Genomic DNA, 6576 nt, shown 5'->3' with positions numbered 1-6576 from the left:
AAATTAATCGGCTAGGTCTCAGAAGCACCTTATGATCTGTCAGTCAGTCTGAGACATCTCAGTGAGTCTGAAAAACAAATTTGGCAGCTCATGTTGAGAAGTCGAGTCTGCCTCAGTTTCCAAATCTGATGATGTAGAGAATCACATCATCTTTAGATTCAAGGGGTTGTTAGCATTCAAACTTACTATATTGGAGATACTCGGATATAAACAACAGCATTGATTGTACGGTTAATGTACTTAATACGTTGTTCTGCTAATTTGTGCTGTTTTTCTACTCCTTGATTTGTTATAACTTTTGGCAGTCTATAGTAGCCTACTCCATGTGTTTTCCTGGTCTGACCGAATAGTACAGCCCAAAACAAGACAATAATTGACTATTTTCAGCAGCAATGATCAGCTAAATATGCGTGTTCTGTTCGGTTCAGTTGTATTGTTTACATTTAGTGCCGCCAACACGGCTGATTGATGACGCGTCGTGAAAATACTCTATGGAAAATTGAAAACGAATGAATACTTTTTACTCACCCTCAAGTTATTGCAAACGTGTATGAGTTTTTGTTGTTGTTGCTGAACATTAAAGATGCTATTTTTACGCATAATGGCAGCACTGCATGGGAAAAGTATTATTAAAGACAATGGATACCAGCAACCCACGTTCTTTAAAATATCTTCTTTTGTGTTCATATTATAATATTATCTGCAAGTACAGTTTTTAAAATATATACATTTAAGATTTGAAGTAGGCTACATTCACATTCAATACAGTAAGCACACGACGTTTTCACGAGGATATCAGTACAAAAACAGCTGTTCAAGTGAAGTACTTACCTTATTTTTCAAGGCAGAGTTTTCTATTTACACTGCAAGTCCGAGACTTCCGATTCATATGCGTAATGAAAACAACAACAAGAAAAGTGCAATAAATAGTAAAACTGCGCTACAAACCACTGTTTATGATTTAGGGTCATTGCTGGGATTCTGTAATAGGCCTATTTCAGTCCTCCAGAGTTTCTAAAGTGGTGCTTCACCAGAATTAATCGTTAGAAGCTTTTCTCACAACACTTTTTGGTATGCCTATTATAATGAATAAAAATAATTATTACATTTTTAAAATATTTTTTAGCATAAAATAATGTCTTATATCTGTCTTAAACCAAGTATTTTAAAGGCAGTATTTTGAGTTTGTACTCAACTCAAAATTATGTGCATAGTGTCTGTGATTTTTCCCATTAATTTAAGCATTTATTTGTCTTCCTTTCTTGTGAAGAATATTTTTCTAAAAACTGCAAGATATTTTATATAATCTATGGTTTTGTATTTTTATGCTGCCATATATGTGACCCTGGACCACAAAACCAGTCATAAGGGTAAATTTTTGGAAATTGAGATTTATCTATCACCTGAAAGTTAAATAAATAAGCTTTCCATTGATGTATGTTTTGTTAGGATAGGGTAATATTTAGCTGAGATACAACTATTTGACAATCTGAAATCTGGGAAAGGTAAAAAAAAAATTAAATCTTGAGCAAATCACCTTTAAAGTTGTCCAAATGAAGTTCTTAGCAATGCATGTTACTAAACAGAAATTAAGTTTTGATATATTTACGGTAGGAAATCTACAAAATATCTTCATGGAACATGATCTTTCCTTAATATCCCAATGATTTTTGGCATAAAAGAAAAATGGATAATTTTGACCCATACAATGTATTTTTGGCTATTTCTACAAATATACCTGTGCTACTTAAGACTGGTTTTGTGGTCCAGGGTCACATATGGTCTACTCTCATAATTACATGAGGCGCAGTGGCCATTTTGAGTGAAAAACCTCAACCGCCTCAAATATATACACTATATTGCCAAAAGTATTCGCTCACCCATCCAAATAATCGGAATCAGGTGTTCCAATCACTTCCATGGCCAGAGGAGTATAAAATCAAGCACCTAGGCATGCAGACTGTTTTTACAAAACAAACATTTGTGAAAGAATGGGTCGCTCTCAGGAGCTCAGTGAATTCCAGCGTGGAACTGTGATAGGATGCCACCTGTGCAACAAGTCCACTCGTGAAATTTCCTTGCTCCTAAATATTCCACAGTCAACTGTATTACAAGAACGTGGAAGCGTGTGGGAACGACACAGCCACAAAGTGTAGGCCACGTAAACTGACGGAGCGGGGTCAGCGGATGCTGAGGCGAATAGTGCGACGAGGTCGCCAACTTTCTGCAGAGTCAATCGCTACAGACCTCCAAACTTCATGTGGCCTTCAGATTAGCTCAAGAACAGTGCGCAGAGAGCTTCATGGAATGGGTTTCCATGGCCGAGCAGCTGCATCCAAGTCATACATCACCAAGTGCAATGGTGTGGGGTTGTTTTTCAGGAGCTGGGCTTGGCCCCTTAGTTCCAGTGAAAGGAACTCTGAATGCTTCAGCATACCTAGACATTTTGGACAATTCCATGCTCCCAACTTTGTGGAAACAGTTTGGAGCTGGCCCCTTCCTCTTCCAACATGACTGTGCACCAGTGCACAAACAAGGCCCATAAAGACATGGATGACAGAGTCTGCTGTGGATAAACTTGACTGGCCTGCACAGAGTCCTGACCTCAACCCAATAGAACACCTTTGGGATGAATTAGAGCGGAGACTGAGAGCCAGGCCTTCTCGTCCAACATCAGTGTGTGATCTCACAAATGGAAGAATGGTCAAAAATTCCCATGAACACACTCCTAATCCTTGTGGACAGCCTTCCCAGAAGAGTTGAAGCTGTTAGAGCTGCAAAGGGTGGACGATGTAATTTTGAACCCTATGGATTAGGAATGGGATGTCAATTAAATTCATATGCGAGTCAAGGCAGGTGAGCGCATACTTTTGGCAATATAGTGTATATTTCTCATTGTTATGTGACAAGAGTTGAGTTATTTACTTCATTTAATAATCATTTTAATAAAAAAAAAAAAATCTAAAATAGTAATGCTTTCAGCATCATGACAACTCATTCGATTTTTTGATGTAATGTGTCCACAAATCTTGACAAGCAGCCTAAATCAGAAATTGCACCCGTATTTGCAACAGAAAGACCGTGTTGCAGATATGTTGACCCAGAAATAAGGAGACGATATGAAAGGGAAACTAAACCAAAACTTAAAAAGTGAATGTATCCCTTAATATGTGTTACAGACTTCAACCCTGTCTTAATAATATTTTTGGAAAAATACATGGAATAAAATTAAGAATGAAAGCATTTCTTGCTTTACTATCTGACATAGGACTAAATAACCTTGTAGTTTAGTTAAAATTCTAACTTTTTACAAAATTAAAGAGACCATAGACACACATTTGTGTAATTTTAAGCTTCAGTCCTGTAAAAATGTAAAAAAAAAAAAAAAGAAAAAAAAGAACAATGATAGCCTAAATATTACATTTATCATTAAATTGTTATCAGGGACACATGAGCAGTAGGTGTTTGTTTTATAACAAGTTCTGAGTAAAATCCTTTTTAAACCAATCCCATTTTGTCGTTGTTAAAAATATATTCCAAGTTTAAATGTTATCGAATCCCGGGAATGCCCGGGACACCGGAAGCCTCGCACATTAAAGGTAAAAATGGCTGCGCTCCCTAAAGAGCGAAAAGCGTATAAGGTATGCTAGTTACATCTTAGCATGGGACTGAAACTGAATCCCAAAAATCTGTTGGCGAGAGACCACTTTCTTTTTTATAAAATCTTATTAACTAAATACATCCACAACACGTGTAAAGGTTTATGTTCTGTAGAGTTGACTTTGTTAGCCATGTTTACTAAGCAGAAGACCTCTAGAGGGAGCTGTGAGCCTGTTTATACCATCTCCTCCATTACCTGGTAAGCATAACTCTTTCCACATTTGACGTTTAGGAAATTACATTTAAGACATAAATCAAGTTTCCATGTAGTCATTTGTGCCTATTTGCTTGTTTTATTGTGCTGGGCAGCTTGAGAAACAAAAAAAGTCTGGACAACAGAATTTCCTAATAAAGAGCTATGGAGAGCCAAACACTGTTTTCCCTCGTGAAAGCGCTAGCAGAGCAATAACGCTCTACAGGAAAAATCCATGTGGAAAACACCAGCGGTTATCAAAAACAGCACTTTGATGTCCGCAGACGTCTGTGATAGAAGCAACTGCAATAAATGACCAACTGGTTGGCACAGATTTTTAATCTTCGTCCTTGTGTAACCCTGATGTCCATGTTTACATAGTAAGCATATTTAAGATGCATTATTTTTTAAATTGTTTGCTCGTCTAGGACATTTCCTGTCAGATATTACATATTTAGAAAAAAAGCCTATGATGCTTGTGATTTAGAATGAATATAAAACGCCTTTTAAAAACATTATCACTTGTTTGTACACAGCAGATGCTTTCCAGGTGAAATATTCTTCAAAAGACTTCTAGCAGACGTGTGCTATATTGATGTAAGCCAACAATGTGCAAATACACAGTCAAGGGCCATTGAACATGCATTTAATTAATTTGTTTGCGGCAAAATAATGCAAATTTTCCCCATGGGGAAATAATAACTGAGAATTACTTAATTGTATATTCCATGTGCAAACCAAAGTGCTAACCTTGTTTCAACTCTTACAATTTCTCACAAGCTTTTAACATTTCCCAGAAAAAAATGTAACTTTTCGAAGAATTAAGGTCAGCACGTTTTTTTAATGTTTTGAAAGACTCGCCAACGCTGAAAACAAAGTAAATTGTGTTACAATTTAAAATTGTTGTTTGATCTTTTATTAATTAATGTGTTTAATATGAAATTAAATTCAGTGGTTTGGTTGTAAAGCTGAATTCTATCCAGTCTTTAGTTTCAAACGATTCTTTCAGAAATCATTCTAATATGGTGATTTGTTGCTTAGAAAACATTTCTTAACATTTAATATTGCTGCTTAATATTGGAAACCATGATACATTTTTTAGGATTCTTTGATGAATAGAACATACAAAAGAACAGCATTTATACAAAATAGAAATCTTTTGTAACATTATAAATGTCTTTACCATCACCCTTTATACAAGTTAATGCATTTATTAATTTCTTTTAAAAGCGACAGTCTTAATGACCCCAAACATTTAACGATAGTGTACAGAATATTAGCTCCCTTTCGAGGGAACATTGAACTGCGTTCTCTAGGGGTCGCCATGGGGAAACGTCTCTTTCGTGACCCTTGTCTGAAGCCTACATTACAAAAACGACAATAGTATTGGCTGGAAACAGCATATGACCCCACTTCCGTCGTGACTTGGCGCCACCGGTGCGTCACTACAGTCGTCACAAAAATATAATCTGAACGTTTGCCTTAAGAGGCCAAAACCTATCATTGGCTAAACCTGTCTGTCCTACTATTTTAAAACAACACTCCTGTCCAAAATAATTACATAAATAATATCATAAAATGTCTCAGGTTATGTATGTAACCTTGGTTCCCTGAGAAGGGAACGGGATACTGCATCCTCTAGAGGTCGCTATGGGGGAACGTCTCTTTCGTAAAAATAAAAGGGCACTGGTCGAACACATCATCCTCTTCTTCGTCTTCACTGACCGTTTTTTGTCTCCCTGAGAGCTTCAACCTCCCTCTAATTTGGGAATTGTGTTCTCTGCTTCCCAGAGCCTCTCGATGATGTGAACGGTATTTAAGTGTCCATGCTAGCCGGGCACATTCTAAAATCCATGTTGTGGTAAGGACGCAAACTAGTTTCTTGTGTTCTTTCTAAAATCCTGTATGGTAGGGATTACGCATTTAGCTTCGGACGCTTTCTCGAGATGACAGGCCCCGGGCACTTGACTTATGTATCCTCGATGATACTTCTGAAACAGGGTGCCGATGCATGGCCTGCCCAGCCAGTTCCTTGAGCAATGTCACGCAGAGCTGTAAGCCCCTAGTTGACAAGCCGAGGTCTAGACTACTCTCCTAGACAACTGGTTATATTCCTTAAAGGAATCTCTTGCTAGCTGATTCCAAGTTTGAGCTTTGCCCTAGGGTCAGGCTTCTATTAACCTTGCCCTTACAGGTAAGTTCTTTGGTATGCAGCTCAGGTCTTTGGCAGAAGGGATTAACCCAACAAACACAGAACATTGCCTCAACATAGCCAACCTTTTAGTAACATTGTAACAACATGGCTAAAAGGTTGTTGGTTCTACGTTGTGTCATCGGGTTGTTACTATGTTGTCACAATGTTGCCATTCCACCACAGTTCAGGGCCATTTTTGAAAGTTGTGCTTAGGCTGTCTGGACAACCACTGTACAACATTTACTCGTCACTGTTCCGAAGAGCATTTTAAATTTTAACAGACCATTGTGCCATTATTATTCTTCAAACCTGGATATGTGAGTATTGCTTTTGATTTCTTTCAGATAAATATGTAAATATCCACACAAAACCTAAAATTTTCATGTCAAATGAGAGATTTATATTTTCTGTTGGATGAACAGAATAGCTAATAGTTCACATACGGAGTGTTAGTTTGCAGTTGGGTTTGGTGTAATGCTAACTATATTTTTTCAGTATTCAGATATCCTTCCTAGTGTTTGGTGTAGAC

This window comes from Garra rufa, chromosome 15 (genome assembly GCF_049309525.1).
Source record: "Garra rufa chromosome 15, GarRuf1.0, whole genome shotgun sequence".
Taxonomy (NCBI): domain Eukaryota; kingdom Metazoa; phylum Chordata; class Actinopteri; order Cypriniformes; family Cyprinidae; genus Garra; species Garra rufa.
Note: the sequence above shows the minus strand (reverse complement) of the source record.